The sequence below is a fragment of the Taeniopygia guttata genome, chromosome 15 (genome assembly GCF_048771995.1).
Source record: "Taeniopygia guttata chromosome 15, bTaeGut7.mat, whole genome shotgun sequence".
NCBI classification, from domain to species: Eukaryota; Metazoa; Chordata; class Aves; order Passeriformes; family Estrildidae; genus Taeniopygia; species Taeniopygia guttata.
This window is the reverse complement of record NC_133040.1, coordinates 5,879,533-5,898,860: the sequence shown is the minus strand read 5'-3', so window position 1 is coordinate 5,898,860 and position 19,328 is coordinate 5,879,533. Positions and strand designations below refer to the sequence as shown.

At 46.0% G+C, this 19,328-nt stretch overlaps 1 long non-coding RNA gene and 3 other non-coding genes across 5 annotated transcripts; all 4 read left to right on the top strand.

Annotated features, from left to right (window-relative positions):
• The first annotated feature begins 5,185 nt into the window (after positions 1–5,185).
• On the top strand, positions 5,186–17,349 carry LOC121470778 (uncharacterized). 2 transcript variants are annotated; one of them, XR_012058433.1, is made up of 4 exons: positions 5,186–5,240; positions 12,401–12,653; positions 15,695–16,451; positions 16,910–17,349. It is a non-coding gene; the product is annotated as an uncharacterized lncRNA (long non-coding RNA). The 2 variants fall into 2 exon arrangements; XR_005981980.2 differs by having other exon boundaries at positions 12,401–16,451.
• MIR130A (microRNA mir-130a) lies at positions 7,949–8,020 on the top strand. Its single transcript, NR_049107.1, has one exon. It is a non-coding gene; the product is annotated as a microRNA mir-130a (primary transcript).
• Positions 15,765–15,837, top strand: MIR454 (microRNA mir-454). The gene has a single exon (NR_049115.1). It is a non-coding gene; the product is annotated as a microRNA mir-454 (primary transcript).
• MIR130B (microRNA mir-130b) lies at positions 16,903–17,034 on the top strand. The gene has a single exon (NR_049113.1). It is a non-coding gene; the product is annotated as a microRNA mir-130b (primary transcript).
• Positions 17,350–19,328: the final 1,979 nt, after the last annotated feature.

Below are 19,328 nucleotides of genomic sequence, written 5' to 3'. Positions count from 1 at the left end.
GGGCCGGCTCCGGGCGCTGGGGAGCGGCCCCGGGGCAGCCCCGGCCGCCTCCCGCCCGCGGCCCCGGCCCGGCCCGGCCCGGCCCGGCTCGGAGCGAGGCAGCGCCCAGGGGTAGCAGCGAAGTGGTTAATCAATACCAGGGCTGCAGGCAGAGGAGGGGCGGGGTGGAAGGGGGATAAAAAATGCAGAAAGGAAGGAAATGGAGGGAGTGAGAATTAGACTCACTATAAAACCTCCTCATTCTGATTTACAAAAGAGGGAGGGGGGAGAGATGGGGGACGAGTAAAGAGGGGGGAGAAGAAAATGTGAGCCGAGGAGCACAATGCCCCTCTTTCCTGTAGCGGGGATGTGTGCCGGGCTTTGGGCTAGAGATGGGTTTAACTGCGGGTCCGCAGCCGCGGTGGGATCCGGGGGCCAAAGCACATCCATGTAAAACCGATGGAATTAAACTGATTTTTGCATTAGCTGCGTCCCCATTTTTTTTTTCCCTCCCATCCAATCCCTCATTCATAACTCGCATTTAGTGACTGGTTTTCTCATTGCCGCTCCCCTCCCTCTCGGACACTGTCAAGTCGAGCACAAGAGCCTGCTTTGTAGAGGTTTGATCAGGAGAGAGCTGAGCTCTTTGGGCTGGCTGCATTTCGGTTACATTCAATCACTTTTGAAGCTATCGATTGGATATGTTTATGGAAACATGTAAGGTATTTTTGGCCGTCTGCTAGCTAGGAAATTATTAAGATTATTTATTTTTAGTAAAAGGTACGAGATTTCTCTGCCTTTCTTGTTTTCAATCCTGCAGATAGGAAAATATCCTGAAGAAAATATTGCATTTTTATCACATTAAAACGATTGTTCGGTCTAAATAAAGATGTGGTTGGCGGGAGTGAGTTTGGGTGCATTTTAAACTTTTAGAAATCGTTTCTGACAGCTTTTAAATTGCTAAAATGTTTCGGGGGATGCCTTTTTGTTGTGAATAGTTCTTTTGTTTTTGTTTGGTTTTTGTTTGTTGGGGGTTTTTTTCCACTTAAAAAAGCCTTTAACAAGTTGCCTTTGTTGAAAAACTATAAGAATCTGGGGGGAAATATAGAAACAATTTGATTTTCAGTGATATGTAGACACATATATTTGGAGAGGGATATGCATATATATAATACCTTTAAATTGTTTTATTCTCCTGTGTCTGAATGAAAGCCCATTCAAAGAAAAACCCTTTTTTTTTTTTTTTTTTTTTTTTTTTTTTTGTAAACTACTTAGGTAGAAATGTGGGAATAGTGAAATCTCCCATATTTAAGGGGCAAGTTTTAGGATCATTCAAATCAGTGTTTAAATAAAGGGTCCACTTAATTTTTCATGTTAGTGTGTTAAAACAGAAAAGTCAAGGGAGCTGTGCTAAACGAGAAGAGAATTACTATTTTAGCTAATCTCAGAGGGTCTTTGATTTCCAGCCCCTCTGAAGGAGTGGTACTGATTTTCTGAAGTTGAAGCAAACCAAAAGTCCAATCTGTTTAAGTTTAAACATGAATAATCAATGCTGTCCTGTGAACAATTTATGAATCTATTTGTTCCTCTCTCCCATGGAGTTTTATCAATTAGTTTTGAATCCAACCTTATAGTTTCATCCACAGAAGCAAATGTTTGCAGCTAGAGAACTGGGAATAAAAGACAAATCACAAACCCCAAAACTACCCTTCCTATATGTAGCAATCTTCCAAAAGGATGAAGTTTAAAGTTAATTTATAACTACTTCTGTAAATATCTTTGGAAACTTCTGTGAAATTTTCTTTGCCCTCCTCTCTTCTCTTTGTTTCTGCCTGTCACCCACACCCACAAAGCATATGCATGTTCAAGACCTAATTAAGAGGGTTTTATATGAGTTTATACATGTGTTTTCACACAGACGGTAACGGTGGAGTGTGTTACCGTGCTGCTCGTGTGGGACTGCATTAACCTTGCAGATGGGGAGAGTGTTATGAAAGAAATCGTAATTAATAGCATTAAGAAGCTGATTAAAATACAAAATGCGTTATTGCAGCGGGGGTCTCATTAAGGAATAGTCATGCCTGTCTGCCACAGATTTAAGAACTTTCAGCCACAAGGCCTTGAACTGAGGCAGCTCCAGTTTAAGCAAACGCAGCAGAGACTCCACCCCCAGTGACATCAGATTGAGTTACACTGCAAAAACACCCCAAGATCTGGAGAAAAAAAAATCAGCTTTTCTCCCTCCCCTCCTTGATGTTTAAAAATTATAAAAACGCCATGCTTCTCCAGCATTGGACAGTTGCAAGGAGTCCTTCTTAAAGCAAACTAACAGCAGAACAAATGTCTTTCCTCAGGCTTCCTTTCCGTAGGGAGGGGAGAGCGCAATTGCATATTTGCAGCAAAACACCACCAAAAAAAATCCAAAGAATTCCCCAGTGTCCCCCAGCCCTGAAACACAAAAATTAAACCAATTAATCCAGCATTACAACAGAGCAGTCCTCCTTTCACAGAGCAGGAAGAAACCCGTGGAAGGGGTGGCGGTGCAGAGACAGATCTGGGGCTGGGGACTTAGGTGGGCAATGGGGACCTTTCATTAATTTTTTTTACAGTTTGTTCAAAGTGAAACTGACAAATCCTTTTGGAATTTGCTATAAAGTTACACATTTTTCACGTAAACATCCAAGGCAGTTGCCTTTCTCTAGGATGTGTCATTTCCTGTGTAGCTATAATAATATATTAAGTAAAGGGATAGCAATGAATTTACATATTTACATATGTATAGACGCTGTGCATATGAAAGATACCAGCAGAAATCGGCAGAATGCATTTTGTTAAAGTTTGGGAAATGACCACACTGAAATAAGAAACAGGCTTCAAATATTCTTGGCATTCGAGACAGGTCTGGCAAGGAAAGATTTACAGAGAAGTGTGTGGGACAGGAAAGGCTCAGTGTTTAAAGATTCGGGGAGGTGGATGCCATGCTCAGGACACAGGTCACCTAAAAGAACTACAAAACCAACTTATTTCTTACCTGCTCCCCACGGGCTTTATTTTACTCTGAATCGTGCAATGCTAAACGTGTGGCAAGGCATAAGGAGACTCTCTGGCGACTGATAGCGAGCTGAAGGAATAAACTGCAGGGATATAGAGGTTCACCTTTGCTCCAGGAAGGACATCTTTCTTATTGCTGTAAGATATCTACTTTTTTTTTTTTTTTTTCTTTTTCCCAAGCAGTAGAGTGTCAAACCCACAAAGGAAGCGATATAATTAGTGCTGGTACCTACTACAAACTCGGATCTCTGAAGGGAGACCAGTGCAGCTTTTCAAATGCCTACCATTTTGAAATCAGAAAAACATTTTCTAACAGACAGAAGAATCCCTCTTGAATCCCCCCTGGCCCTTTTGAATTCACGCCCTGCCTTACATCAAACGCTTTTTTGCTGATTAACTGCACAATCAGGTCCCTGCAGATCAGGGGAAGAATGGAGAAGAGAAAAGCAACCTCTTTTCCAGAGAACAATACCATTATTTCAGCTCCATTGGACAGGAATGTGTGATTTCACAGCCCACTGCCCTTCTCTCCCATCTCCAAAAAACACTGCCAGAGATCCACTGCTCCAAGTCCCCACCCATTAGTACCCAGATCCAGCATTTACAACTTGGGTTCAATGTTTGTGTGTGTGGGGTTACACACATATATGCATACATATATGGAGAAAATATCCAAATCAGAACCAACTCCCAAGCCCAAGAATAGATACAAAGGAAGTATAGTTTATTTTTAAAAATAGCTAATATCTTTCTTCTTGTATAATGTAAAATTTTAGTTCACACGGACACACGTTATATTTTTGGGCTGGATTTGGTATGAAGGTAGAGAACAAATGAAAGGAAAGAATATTTTAAAATTAAAATAATACAAGAATTCAGAAAAAAACACACTGTTTTGTTTTGTTTTTAAAGACAGGCAACTTAATAAAATGTCAGTAAATACAGCTGAAATTTGAAAAAAGCCTTCATACCCACAAAAGTGTAAGAAAGTTTAGTGCTTTCTCACCCAGTTTGTTGACAAATTGTTCTCACTGATGTATGGAAACATTTCCATTTTGCAAACATCTGTTGAAATCAATTGTTGAAGAACTGAGGAACAATGTATTTGGAAGGGGAAGCAACTGCACAGTGGTGAGTTTGTTAGCTAGGAATATGGCAGAAACCTTTCCAAAAAAGAGACTCACCGAGACCTTTCCCTGTGAGAGGGACTCTCAGAGTCAATGACTCTCTCAGTCTTTTTTGATTAATGTTTCAACGATTCCTGTTTTTCACAATCTGCAGGGCAAGAGAAATGCTAGAGATCTTCCCTCCCTAGCCCTTAAACTTTGATATCTCCTGATTTCAGCTCAACCGCGCGTACAAAAGGAAAAGCTCTTGTCATGAAAGTGCACTGAAGTGACCTGGTGTGTTTCAGTCGGTCACAATTAAATGCCCTGCTTGGCTCAGCCGCGCCTGCGGGAGCGGCGGGAGGGGAGCGCGGCCGTCCGGGGCGCTGCCGCCGTTCCGGGCGGGAGCGGAGCAGCCTCCCCGTGGGCACGCACCCACCGAGCCCCCGGCCAACGCTCCCCACCCACAGAAATCATTACTATTCTAAATCTGACTAATTTAGCGGTTTCTTTTGCCCGGGCAGAGGTTGCTTTTCTAATTGCGGGAAAGAGGTCCAGCTTTGAAACCGAAATAAACGCTAAATAGTCGCAACCTCTTGGGCAGAGCGCCCCCCCCACCCCCCGACCACACCTCTCCGGTCCGGGACGGCTGGGGATCAGTTTTGTTCCCCCAACACCAGCACTGCCGAACAAAAGAGAAAAGAGAGAGAAAATAATATTTGCTCAGGTCCCCCCTCTGTTCGCCTTTGATTTATCTGTTTACAACCGGGACCCCCTCAGTTGAAACAAAAAATCAATGAAAATGTAGTTGGAGAAAAGGCGGGCAAACTACTGAAAAAAAAAAAAAAAATTTGTGAATGGAAGAATGTGTTTGTGCATTCATTGTTAAAATAAAGAGCGATCCGTGACGTGGCCACCGGGGCGCCAATGGGCGGCGGGGTAATATTTTTAAACATCCTCCCCGGGAGCCAATGGCGGAGGCGGTGGCAAAGACTAGCGCAGGGCCGGACCAATGGCGGGGGAGGTATGCTAATGAGGAGTTGGTCAGGCAGGAGCTGAATGTCAACTAGTCAAAGATGGAGGCTGGAGCGGGGAGGCCATGAGGTTGGTACCGGAGGATTTGCCCACGTTCGGATCGATCAGGGACCCGCGCCGAGGCGCACCCGGGGCGGCGGCGGCGGGAGGCGGGCGGGGGGCTACGGAGCCGCGCCGCTCCCGCCGCCTCTTTTGCGCCTCTTTTGGCAACTTTCCCCCCCGCGGCGCGGGGACCCGTCCGTCGTCCCTCCCGCCGCCAGGTACCGCGGGGGCCCGGGGCCCGCCGGCCCCGCCGCCGCCCGCGGCCGCATCCGCCCGCCCGGGCGGAAATGGCGGGAGCGCGGGCCCGGGGGGGGCGCTGGGTGCCGGGGGGCGCGGCGCTGACAATGGCCCGCGGGGCGAGCGGCGGCGGGACGGGGACCGAGCGGCGCCCCCCGCTCGGGGCAGCGAGGCTGCGGGGCGGGGGGACCCGGCGAGGAGCGCGGGGCCGGGCGGGGGAGGGGGAGCCGCTTGACGGCGGCTCCCCCTCGCCCACCTCCCGTGCGGAAGCTTCCCGGCGGGGCCGTGCGCTTCCCGCAGAGGTTTCTCCGCGGAGCGGGCAGTGCGGGAGTCCTTTCCTCCCGCATTGTAAATGTGGCGATTCCCCGAGTGAAGTTTGGCTGGTCGGTTTGCGTTCTGGCGTGCGATCGATACGAGGCGTTGAAAACAGCGGGCGGCCGGAGCCGCCGAGGGCGGCAGCGGGGCTGGGGATAAAACTTGGGAGCGGCAGGAGTGGGGAATGGGTACCCGTGCCCGCCGGGAGCGGAGCGGGAGCGGGCACGGCGCGGAGCGCATCGCCCGTGCGCCGAGCAGCGCCGGGAGGGAGACGAGCGCCGGCGGGCTGGGCTGGAAATCTCTAGATAGTGGTGAGCCTTTTTTCCCCCCTTTTCCTCCTCTCAAACATTTCACCTATGCAAACACTCCTGAGAAACCGAGTGGGATCCCACAAATGAAATTCCTGTCGCCGGAGCCGAGCGCTCCCTCCCCACCCCCAGCTCGCGCGAGGGCTGTTCCACGGGAGGTTCGCGGCTGCTGCCCGCTCTCATTATGCCACAGCGCTCCTCCTGCTAAATACTATTCACATTTTTAAACACAGCAAAACTCACATCTGTCTAGCTACCACGTAGAATTGTTTTGTTAAAAGATCCTACTTTAGAAGTTCCCTCTTTTTGTTGTTTTGTTTTGTTTTGTTTTTTGGGGTTTTTTTGCTAAACCCCCCAAAGAGCGAGGCAATAAGTCACATGCTATCTCCAGCCAGTATTTATATTGGCTTAATATTTAAATCTCGTAAAAGTAATGCTTTGCTTAAATAGTCCAGAGTTTTTGCAATAAACCAGGGTGCGCAACCCAAAGTGTTTCTTTGGCATTCTTGCACTTTGCCCCAATTCCGCTCCGTTTCCCTCCAGTGTGTGGTCCTTGAGTTGTGTAAGGAAAGCTTGTACCCTCAAACACAAACTTGGGGATCTGGAATAAAAAATACTTCCTAAGGTTTAACGCAAATTCTTTTAGGTTTCTCTTTTTCTTTCCTTCTCTTTCTTTTTTCCCTTTTTTTTAAAAAAAACATCTCCAAACCAGTCTAGGTTTCTGGATTAGGGGTAAATTATTGGTTTTTTTTAAAAAGGAGGAAAAATTAAAATAAAGGGAGAAAACAGGAATGATACAATTTAAGATTCTAATTGGGTTGGGATGTTTCCAAATCAATTGGCTTTGTGTTAATACTCCTATGATAGAGTGACAACTAGAATTCATGTAGTGAATTTTCTCACTCAGCCCAAACTCTCCCAGAACCGAATTAGTTTAATTTATTTTAGCATCTGGTACAATTCTTACTTGTCTATAGAGTTCATGGAAAGTTGTTTTCAAGTTTGGATTTCTTTGCATAGAATTTCTTTGCATTGATTGAAATAAAATAATTTTATAAGTTCTCAAGTGATTCTTATTTAACAAATAGTTACATTTTCCAGCTTTAAGTTTGAAATTGTCTAGAGAAACAAATGGTAAACAGTTTGAGCCTAAAGACTAAGTTGACTTTTAAATGTTACTTATTGCTAAAATTATTTGGAATGTCTGATTTGTAATGATTAACTGATGTTTTCTCCTTACTTCCCATATATTCTTTCTGAAAAAGGAAAAAATTACAATTACAATAATAATGTTTTCATGATGCAAGTAGGTGATTTTTAAAGGTTTCTCACTGCTGGATGGCAGTTGTTTTGAAAGCTTGTTTAGATGCCTTTAAAATAGCAAGACTTCCTTAGCAAGTAAAAGTGAATAATTTAAGGTACTAGAAGCATGTATGTAATAAGTAGCAATTATTTTAACAGCTGATTCAGATGAAAGCAAGAGAAAGGATATTAATTTATCCTCCATTGTGTATTTTAGTTCATTATACCTACTTTTGTAAAATACTGAGGTGCTAAAATGCAAGGACAATCCCAATTCTGATATTTGCTTTCACATGCTCTAATGCAGTACATTTACTATTGATAAGGGGAAAAAAAAATCCCTAAAGCAAGCTTACCTAAATTCTGGCTGAAGTTAATTGAAGAAGCAGTTGTGAAATATTAAATCTAATTTTAAAGAATTATATTGATTCAATGTGGTTGTTGAAGAAACTCCTTTTTTTTGAATGTAACAAATCTGTTTTAGACTAAAACATGCACAGAAGCCATCACTTGGAGAAGTTTCTAACTGATTTATCATTTATTTTGGAAAGTCTCTGAAGTATGCTGTTGTCCAGAGCCCTTTTTCTGTTGTACTACTGGCAATTATGATGAGCAGTGCAATATTAAAAGGGCATTGGCTGGCAGAAACATGACCCCCTTTAGCAGCCCACCCTCTTCAGAGTGGGCAAACAACCCTAAAATAGATGCCTCCTCCAGTGTATTTATGCACGTGTGTGAAATAAGGTTTTATACATGTGGGAGTGGTTTTAAATAAGGAGAGAGATTCTGGGTTATACATTTTTATGTGTCTGTCTATAGAAATTGGCTGGAATAATTTAAATATCCTATTTCAGACATAAGCTCCAGACATTTCTGAGAGCTTTCAAGGCATCCCATTACTTGCTTTGTTTACCAATAGCTTGTGAGTAATTAGTTACTAATTTCTACACTCTTCCATACAATATCTACACTGAATTTTTTAATGATTTCCTTATAGTATTCCCCTTAGAGAAACTTTCTCCTATATGTTTAAGGTAGTCCCTATCAATGTCGACAGGGATTTAATGCTGTTGTATGTTTCTAGGAATCTCTGGTGTTTATGCTGTAATTTTAGAGTGGTTACACACACAGATATGTGTGAGATTGAAGCACAGGCACTAGATATTTTTGTACCCAGGTCTCATCTTTTCTGTAACATTTTCCATAGCAAATCAAAGCACAGTGTATTTATACCATTCTATATATACACCACACCCCCCAGGCGTTTTCATCAGTATTGGTCAACCATGATAAAATCACAGCACAATTAAGAAAACTTCTGACGGCACAGGAAAGGGTTGGCACTTTCTGTGATTTATTTAAATTGTCTAGTTCAGATTCATTGACTGACCAATTTGGGTTTTATGGAAGCACATACATTTGGGGATACTGAATTATGTCTCTTCTTATTTTATTCTCCATTATGGTAGAAAAATATTTTATTGTATAAAACCTTTATAACGTACCGTGCCTAGATATACTGGGCATGTAGCAAAAGACTTGAATGGTTTGTTTAACAAGCCATACTAACAGCGGTCTTTTTCTATCCCTATCCCTTTTTTTCCTCTCTTTCTGTAATTTTTTAAACTAACTTTTTGTTGTTTTTTGTTTTTTGGGTTTTTTTTTACCTTGTCTAATTACAATTGCAAATAAACTTTGTCATGCAGAGTTTTATTGGGGCTAAACATAAAAACGTTATTGTGGTTAACACTGTAATGTAACAGTCCCTTACAAAAGGATGCAGGGACAGCTGTGCAGAACGTGACAGTGGCTGCTGGTATCGCTGGCTCTGACAATGTTGCACTACTGTCTGCACAAATAAAGCAGTGCAATAATATTGTCAAAGCATTTGGTTCCAGTCCTAATACATCCTTTATGATCAGTTACTGTTGCACACCCAGCCCCTGACATTATGGCATTCTGTAGTTATTTAATGCATTTTAGTAGGGAACCAGCCCCCTACTCTGATTTCTTCCCTCTACCACAAAGGCTCAAATGAGCATTAAAATGTAAATATCATGTAGAAATTGCTTTTAAAAATCCCTACCGTTTTGTTTGTTTGTTTATTTTGTATTTGGGTTGAGAACTCTGTATGGAAATTCCTTGGGTTTTGTTCCCCATTTTGACTGCTTCAGTGTACAAAATGGATTGCCCTTTCTGCCACTCGCTTGGGTTTGTGTGTCCAAGTTGTAAAATAAAAAGCTGGCCTATTCACATTTTAAAGCCCTCTTGTCCTCCTTCAGAGCAATCACCACCATTAAAAATATTATCCTTACCAGCTTTGAATGTTTTCTTCCTCTGCTCTAAAAATTAGGGATTTATGAACCTAAGGATGTTACTGTTGTGTATAGAATTCAGTGACTTTAATATATACCCATGTATTTATAGACAATTTAATTTTTGCTTCCTATTGATGTATTTTTCAAGTTCCATCATATTTCAGTTTTAGAGAAATTACTGTTAAGATTAAAGGAATATTGATACCTTCATTTTCATTTAAAAAAATAGTACAAGATACCTAAATAATAATCAATAGGATTTGAAAGACAATCTGTCCCTGCACTTCCCAACAGCACCGTGGAGCGAGGCTGAGAGATGTGAGGATGATGTAGGCCTAGGAACAGGAACACTGCATTCAGAATTGATCTTTAAATAACAATATGTTGGTGACTGTCACTCGCGGTGTAGTTGGAGGCAGATGTGGTATTTTCGCTTGCAGCTGCTAAGAAAGGGGTTTGGAGGGCTGGGGGATGGGACCTTCCTCTCTCTCTCTCTCTCTCTTTTTTTTTTCCTGAAGCCTTGAGCTGTTACCTTGGGAGCAAAGGGTGGGGGTGGGGAGAGCCGTCATATTGGAAATCAAATCTAGGTAAACGAGTGCTTTCAGATTGCACAGCACATCCCAAGCCAGGCCAGGATGTGCTGGTGAGCGAGCCATGGGGAGGCAGATAATGGAGGACCACATCCTAAAGGGGGGAGCGTGTCCCATTTTAGACTGTTGAGGAGAAGCCGAATCCTCAATAATGCACTCCAGTTCTCCAATGACCGAGGGAGCAGACAAAAGACACCTTTTCAGTCCTTCTGTTTCTGGGGCGAGCTGAAGGCTGTGTCCCATTCGCGCCCAGAGGAGAAGGCTGAGCCTCCCTGCCTGAACCGGAGGCATGGTGCTGGTGGCCCATGCGGTGCATTCCCAGGCCTCAGTGGAGGAAACTCGAGCTGCCATGGCTCCTTTTCTCTAGAGCTTTTCTTTTCATCCATCTCTGCATTGTAGCACGGTTGCCATTTTTATGTGTGTTAAGGAACGGGGAGGCCTATTTAGCTTTGGCACTTTCCCCTCTTCTTCCTTCTAATTCTTGATTAATTAAGAGGTAGGAAGGAGTGAAATCTCTGAAGGATTTGCTAGGGGGTGTCTTCCCCCCTTGCCATCAATAGGAGTGTAAGAGTGACCAGAGTGGGAGCATGAAGGGCCCTTTGCTGCCCCTGGCCAGGGAGAATGGGAAGGAGGGTAGACCAGTGAGGAGCTGGAAGCCACCCTGGAGCAGGGCAACGCTTTGTTCTCTGTGTGTGTGTGCGCTCGTGTGAGCCCATCAGCGAATAGAAATAAGTGCTAGTGAAAGCCTTGGTGGGGCTGATGCTGGGCTGTAAGATGGCCTCTCAGACATGTGAGCCTGCCTTGTTTGGAGGTGGAGAAATCACAGGGGGAATAGATGCATAGTTATTTTCCTGTATGAAGTTATGTCTTTAAAAATAATATGGTCACTACGCTTCAAAACCTCCCCTGGGCGTGGGGGGAATTTAAGGCGTGTGATACAGGGAAAGGCCTGTGTGATGACAAGGACCATATCCCATTTGGAAAGGGAGAGGGACAACCTTCTGAGGGCTCCTGGCTCTGGCTGGGGCAATGGAGCCCACAAACGCCCTTTGCTGAGCGCCAGCTCTTTGGAAGGCAGGCCCCAGGGGTGGGAGGGGAGAGGACGGGGGTTCCCTGCAGATTTGGGCCTGGGATGGAGGTTACACATTCCAAACCCTCCCTTCCCCACTTTTTCTTTCTTTTTTTTTTTTTTTTTAACCCTGCCTGGCTGAGGAATGTAACAGCGAAAAAAAAAAAAAGCGCTGGAGGAAAGAAAAAAAAAAAAAAAAGAGGGGGGATTCGGAAGCAAAGGCCCCTTCAGGAGTCTGTATTTGTGCAAGGGAAACCATTTGCATGTGTGTGGAGATGCCAGAGTTTGTCTCCAGTTGGGTCGGAGGGGGAGGGCGCGGGAGGAATGCGGGGAATCAGGTCGGGCTGCGGGGGGAAGGGCTCCGGCAGAGCCTCCATCCTGTTGTTGCATAAACTTGTTAAAAGAACCCCTCCTCTGTGGAGGCAGCACACATAGGGTATTAGTGTGGTGGAGGAGGCCAGACCTGCGCCCTGGCTACACAACCAATTGGAGCGGAAAGTGAAATCAGATGGTTTAAGTTTTCAGAGGGATTTTTTTTTTTTCAGGGGGACTTTTTGAGTCATTGCATTGAGTGCTAGATCTGTGTTAAGGTCGCTCCTGCTCTGGCCGCTCTTGGGTGGTTTGGGGAAGGGAGGCGGCCGGGCGGGGGCAGGAGGTGCCGCTTCCCCTGGTGCCGCGCCGCTGCCCCGGCTGTGCGGGCTCTGTGCGGGCTCTGTGCGGGCTCGGGGCCCGAGCACACACCACAGCCCTGCCCCTGCGGGCCGGGCGGGCTGGGGCAGCTGGGCGTGCTGAGGGGAGTCAGTCTGGCCCCTGCCGTGGGGGAAAGAGTTATTTGGGGGAGCTCAGGATCAGCCTCACATGGTCTCTTCCCCAGCTAAGGCAACTACAAGGCCTTTCACTTGCCCTCTACAGGCAGGGCCAACAGTGGGCTCGGCACTTCCAGGGTGATAGTATTCAGCCCTATTTTCCTCCTGCATTTAGTACCATAAGTCGTCTTTTTTTTTTTTTTTTTTTTTTTTTTTTTTTTTTTTTTTTTTTTTTCCGTCAGACAGCAGAGCGCTGGTAAACACCATGCAGAAAAGCCGTATTGTGGGGTTACAAAGTCTGGGCTGTTTAAGGAGCTCTGTCATTCCTTTTAATGGAGCTCACTGACGCAGATCTGGGTTCTGCCAGCCGAGGAAATATTGCTGCTGAGAAAAGGGTTATTGAAACCCACAAACTAAATATTATGAACAAGAATCAAATGGCAGGACATTCTGGAGTGTAATCCCTCCTGATTTCAGGAGAAGGGGAACGTATTGGTAAGTGGCTGTGGGTGACAGAATCCCTGAACTCGGTAGGTGAAACACACTTGGGAAAGTGATGTTTTCAGAGAGGATTATCAACCCTTACTCTCTGGAGTCTCACACCTGGACAAGTTGACTCTTGCATGGAAGCAAGAATCCCCTTTTTTTCTGGACAGATTTGTACAAACTTGCTAGATAGACTTAAGGAGCCAGGATTGGAATGCTAAGAATTTTCTCTCTCTTAAAAAAAAAAAAAAAAGACCGAAAGAAAGAATTAAAAAGGCAACACTTCCCAGTTTTAAAACAATGATAAAAGTATTAAATAGGATGGAAAACTCTAAATCAACTTCAGCCTACAGCTGTTAAAAAGTGTTTGCTTTGACCTTTGGTGATAGTGTCAATTCCGCTGCAGAAAATATATTGTAAACTATATAATGTATTTAATTGCAAAATGTCTTTTAAATGGTCTCCTTTCTTCAGGCTAGAGAACTGGCTGTGGCCAGGGAAACAAGGCTGGACTGTGCCCTTCTATGATTTCTGAGATTGTAACCGAGATGAAAATTTAAAAAAAACACTTGCCCCAGTGGCATCTTTAACCACAAGCAAAATAAACAAACAAAACAGCAACAAAGGGAAGGAGAAATGGCTCCCTAAGCTAAACCAGGGAAGGCAAGCTCTGATCTCACGAAGAGCAGAGGCCTCTCAGCTCCAGAGACTCAGCTCACTACTTTATTTATCCCAACGCTTTATTGTAAGGACACTTCAGTCTATTTGTCTTCTAACATCAGAAAAAGGGGACTTAAACACATAGCAAAGGCTCCACTACAGTAAGACTCCCCCACACACACTGCCAAAAAAAGAGCTTCCATTATTGAGCAACATATAAAGTGTTATTTCCATACTAGTCTGGGTGACATTTCCATTTAGTTTCTATAACTGTGATTAAAGGCAAGAGAGGTTTCTAAACATATCTAGAGATGCTGAGCCTCACAGTGTATAAATAGCATGCATTTCATAATCTCGTGTTTAAACGTTTATTTTAAAATAACCCCCATATACATTCCAGAGAGTCTCCCTGCTATAGGACATAGTGCAACCCAGGCTTTGCATATCATTTGCAAACTAGGTGGAATACGATTGGAATACTATTGAAGGCTGATTCAGTCTTTATTTTTCCTGTTTTCTTAAAAAAAAAAAACTAAAAGCAATATGTAGGGAGGCCTGTGCCAATACACCACTTAGAAATAAGGACATTTTTGAGACACATCTAGGCTCTCAGCACAAATCCAGAAACATAAAGTAACTTAATTGCCTTTGCTTGGAACTTGTGGCTGACATTTCTAATTACATCCCTTACCCTCCCCTGCCAGTTGTAGGTTCTCCAACTACTGAACTATTGAAGTTGTGAGAAAGTTGTCAAATCGTGCTTTCCCCCACACTATCCATGCATCAGTAACATCACTTCATGTGCAGATTTGTGTGTTTCTACTGTAAGCTTGCCAGTAGGTTTGTCTCTTGGGCCACTGGAGAAGTTAAATTGTGTGTATTATGTCCTAAGTCTTGTTTGAGATAACATCGAGGCTGAAGAGTGGAAAAGACATGGTAAACAATAAACAAAATAGACTGGACGGGAATAGAAGGAAAGGTAAGGCTGAGCCTAGTTGCATCTTTTTTTATATTCTCAGTCCAACTGGATGTTTAGGTTGCAGGGATTGTTGAGAAGCAATGACAGGATTAAACCTTAGGCTTTGCCAAGGTAACAAGAATACAGAAGTTTGATAAAACTAAATTCTGAGCTGTTTTCAGCAATCTCTGTGAATGTGGCCTTTTAGTTAGTGTGAGCAAAGATTTAATATAAATAAATCATGTGGAAAAAAGATCTCTGTTTTCTTCCACAGGCATTACAAAGAATGGGGAAAAGAAGGGATTGGGATAGATTGGAGATTTTGATTATTGGGCATTAGAAAAAAACCAAACACTGAATGGAGCTTGCCTAGTTCCTTTTTCTTTGGCAAGTGAGGCAGCATCAAAGAGTATGCAGGGCTGCCTCACACCAGCATGCCAAAAGCCAGGGACCTCCAATGGCAAAGACCAGCTCAATGTGGCATGGATAAATTAGCCAGAAATCCATGAATTAGGGAATTGTCCCTTCATTACACTCCAATTTAATCCACTGGAAAGCAGACTGAGGAAAGAGAAGCTTATGTGTCAAAATCATGACCTGATTTGGGATGGCCTGGGAATGAAATTTCGTTCCCCTTCCTCTGGGCTCTCAAGTGTTCCTATGTGACAAATGCACTGGGGCAGGTTAATTGGAAGCTGGAGTGCAGAGGAAGAGTCTAGTTGGCAAAGCACTCCTGAAGCTGGAGGTGTCTCAGCCCTTCCCTGGGAGTAATTTCTGTGGCTTTTAGTGTGTTCAACACTAAGCCAGCCCCAGCTGAAGATTGTGCCTTCCAGCCTTGGACAGAAAAGGTGCTGGGGAGGGGGAAGAGAAGAAAAAGCCAAACAAAACAAGCTAGGGCAAAACACGCGTGCTTTAACCTGTGTGCATAAATGTGAAGTCAGTGCTGGAGAGCCAGCCCTGGAGATCCTGTTTTGCTTTCTAATTTTTGGTGTGTACTTAATCCCGTGATTTCCAATGAAGGGAGGGATATTTAAAACACTGGGCTTTCCAAGTAGGACAGCCCTAGAAAGGAAGTTCTCTGAGGGCTTGATGCCTGTTACTAAGAGGCTCAAAATACAACTATCAGTTAATCAAGTAAATAGCACTTCCCAACCTCTGACAGCTAGGCAGCTAATTGACTGAGGCTATTAATAAAGGAGAGAAATTTACACAGAAGAAAGTGAGAACGGGGGATGGAGGTGCAGAAACCTGGATAAAATCCATACTGGAGTTAAATGTGTCCTGGGAGAAAGGGGTAGTGCTCGTGCACGGATTCTGTGGGTTAGAGATTTACTCCATTCCTGCATCCCCCCACTCTCCCCGAAGCACATGGTGCTGTGATCCATAGGGCAGTGCACTGCTTTCTAACTTTGTACCCCTTCCCCATTTGCAGGCATGGAATGAAGCTCCCTCCAGTCACCTGCTGCAAGACACATTATCCAGCTTCCTAACCTTAAGGATGAGACCCTATCAATATTGCCTCTGCTTTTGTGATCAGGGTAGTAGTGCAATATTGCTTATAGGGTCTTTTCTTTTGAGGGTTATTCTTCATGGAGAGAAGAAAGCCACAGCAGGAAAAAATAACCCCATATGCCCACCGAGTTAAGGGAAAAGTTGTGAAATGCTGAGTGTTGTTAGATAGGCGAATAATTGTACAGAGATGTTATTTGTGACAAATAATCGTGCTATTCTGGTGACTCAGGTTGTGAGTAATGGGCATATTTTTGATGCTATCTATCACACGGGATTCAAAACGGCTTCATGTTTAAAACACAAGCAGTGATTGAAACCAGAGAAACCCATCATGGTTCCTTTCTAAAATAGTATGAGTTCTGAGACGTTTGAAGGGTGTCTATATTACATACTGATGTAAACACCCACCAAAGGATGGGAGGAGATACATAGCCATACTTGCTGCTTCTGTGCCTGATCCCAGCCGGAAAACCAGTGTGGTGCAAAGCAGAGCACAGCACAAAGAGGCCGAGACTCTAATCCCCATAACCTCGGCGAAACAAAGCTCATGCCTCTGCCCGGCGAGTGCAGCCCGCCGGGCTCCGCGACCGTGCCCCGCACCCGGGGCTATTCCAGGGTCGGGCGGCGCAGCGGGGCCGGGCACTGCCTCCGGCCCTTCCCGAGAGCTGCTCTCTGAGGTACGTGGGAACGAAGCAGGGATGGGGGTGTTAAATCTCCTCTCCGCTTTGTGAGGATCAGCTGGGGGCTGACAGCAGCCGGGATGGCCGAGTGGGTGGCCCTGCCTTCCATTTCAGGTGGTCCCCGCGGTCCCTTTCGGGACCTCAGGGGCCCAGGGAAAGGGGTGGTGGGAGGGAACTGAGGGCCGGATCAGGGCGCGGCGGAGCTGCCGCGGGGCCGCTGCCGCGCGTCTCCCCGGGGTGGCGGGGCTCGCCTCGCCGGCCCGGCGAGGGGCAGGGTCCGGAGCCGTACTACGGGGCCGTGCCCGCTGCCTCCCCGTTGTACGGCTGCTGCTACCCCCGGTTGAACTCCCCCCTTCCCCGTGAGCTGTCCCCCAGCATCATTCCAATGGGAGGCGCCAGCTCGGGGACAAAGCCAGGATCTTTCCACCCCACCCGGGCTCTCCCTCTGCCCCCAGCCCGGCAGCCGCCGCAGCTGCTGTGCCAGCGCTGGGACCACCGGCCGGGCTGCCCCTCTTTCCCTGTTGCACTACTGTCACGGTCGCAGCGAGCAGTGCAATAATGAAAGGGCGTCAGTGCGCCGGGGAGCGGCGAGAGCCGGGGACGAGCCGGTGACAGCGCGCGGGGACGGGGACGTCCCGCCGCACCCGAGAGCCACCTTAACGGGGCGGAGGGGATACACACGACACTGACGGACGGACTTTGGTTGTGCAACTTTCTTTGTTTAAACACGCAGCGGCTGCGAGCGTGCGCGCAGGGGCAGGACAAGGTGAGCGGCTCCGCGCACCGCTTGCCCCGGCCCGCCGCCTCTCCCCGCCCCGCCGGCCCCGGCCGCGGGCCCTGGGGCAGCCCCTCTGCTGTACCCGGCCAACACCAAATAAATAAAAGTGACCCCCGAGTCCCCTGTCCCTGCCTTTTCTTCCTGGGGGGTTTCTTGCAGGTCAGCAACCTCCCCGCCTCCCTGGCAGCCCCTCGCAGGTAAAAATCCCCTCGACGAGTTTTTGCCCTACGATCTGGTGTGCTGCTCGCCTGTTTGGTCTTGTGGGGAGAGGCCGAAAACGCGAATAGGAAACGAGTGTCTTCCTTCACTTTGGAGCCTGAAAAACTCGAGCTGTGCCCTAGTGCTGGGTTCAGCCATGAGGGAGCACGGGTAGGGAAGTGAGTGTGAGGCGGGAGGGGAAAAGGGTGTGCAATAATGGAGATGGGAACAGTGCTTTGCATCTGGGAAGGCCAGGAAATAGCTCTTTGATTATTAGTGGTCATAGTGAAATGGATACTTCTATAAAAGAGGGCTGGGGAGGGGTATTTCCTTAGCAAAGGACCTTCCTGCTCTGGCCTTTTGAACCTGTGCTTCTCCCTGGCACTATTTCTGCTTCATCATGACTTTTTGCAGAGGAAGGTGAGTGCAGAAAACAGGCTGGCTGTCGAAGAGGGATGCAATCTAATCCTAATGAAAAGGCTTTTACAGTCTATGCTTCATTTCCTATTTCTTTTGGGTTCTCTCTATCTTCTATCCCTCACATGCACAAGCAGATACAAAAGCTGAATCCTTCCCTGCAGTCTTTCTTCCAGGGAAAAGTCAGCCCCCTCCCCAGCTTCACCTTCAGGCTTTGCGCACACAAAATGGCTGCAGCAGCCTGTGGGTGGGCATGGAGAGCTCAGGAAGCTGCTTTTCTTTTTCCCACCCTGCCTGCCCAGGAAGCCCTTCTGCTTTTATTTTCTGTGGCATTTTGCTCTTGCATAGCTCTGTGCAAATCCAAGGGGGTCTCCAATGTGTAATCTATGCATGGAATGGGAGCTGGGGAGGGAAATGGCCAGTTTGCATGAGAAGGGGACCTGTCGGGCCCCAGTGTTTATTTTTTTGCTGACCTTCTGGGGATATGGTCAGTGAGAGCTGTGACAGCTGCTGGAAGCGGCAGGGGCTTTGAAGATTGTGAAGGTTGTGACCTCGAGGCCCCTTTCCTCTCTCTGTCCCAGGAGCTGCTGAGTCAATCAGGGAAAAGGGGAGGTGAAATGGGGGCTGCTCTTTAGCCATTTTTCAATCGGTGAATGAAACAGGAAAGGACAAATGCAAGAAGAAAAAAGAGCGATTACTTCCACTTTGGTGCATTACTGAGAAGGGGGAATCTCTCTTTGGCAAAAGATTATAACAATAATGGGAAACCACTGTGCTCTTAAGATCCAGCACCTTGAATAAAGGATTTAACTGGGCAAGGAGCTGATGGCAGATCAGTAACAGTAAATTAGGGGGAAAGCCTACAAAGTCCTCTTGGTTCAAAGCAAGAGGAAATCCACCTCTTGCTTCCACCAGATAGCAGCTCTAGATGTAGCAGCAGCAACATTCCCAGTTGTCCCACTAGCTCCCACCATCTCCTTGACCCTACACTAACACATCTTCATCTTTGCTGAGCTCAGCTGAACCCTGTGGCTGAGATTGCAGAGGCCGCTGACAACGGCTGCATCACACATGCCAAAATAAAGAGACAAAGTACATTGTGCAGGGCTGTATCCTTGATGTGTGCTTTCAAATGGCACAAGCTCCCCTGGCAATAGACACCCCTGGGTAGCCCACGAGAGGGCTCTCACTCAGCCCCAGATCCCTCTCTTAAGCCCAGTGAGAGGGGTTTAACTCTTTTTCAATTTCTGGATAACATGATCCTATGGATCTTTCCTTTTAAAATAGTAATCAGAACAGCAAACAGAGCACCCGGCTTCGGTTGACCAATACACAACAGAGGCAAAGAAAGCAAACAGCAGGCTTTTCACTTAGTTTACACAGGGGGCACTTAAATACTGTATTGGTTACATAATACCATTTGGGGGTTGGGGTTTTACACATTCTTCTACTAAATATATCTGTGAGATTTGTCTTAAAGT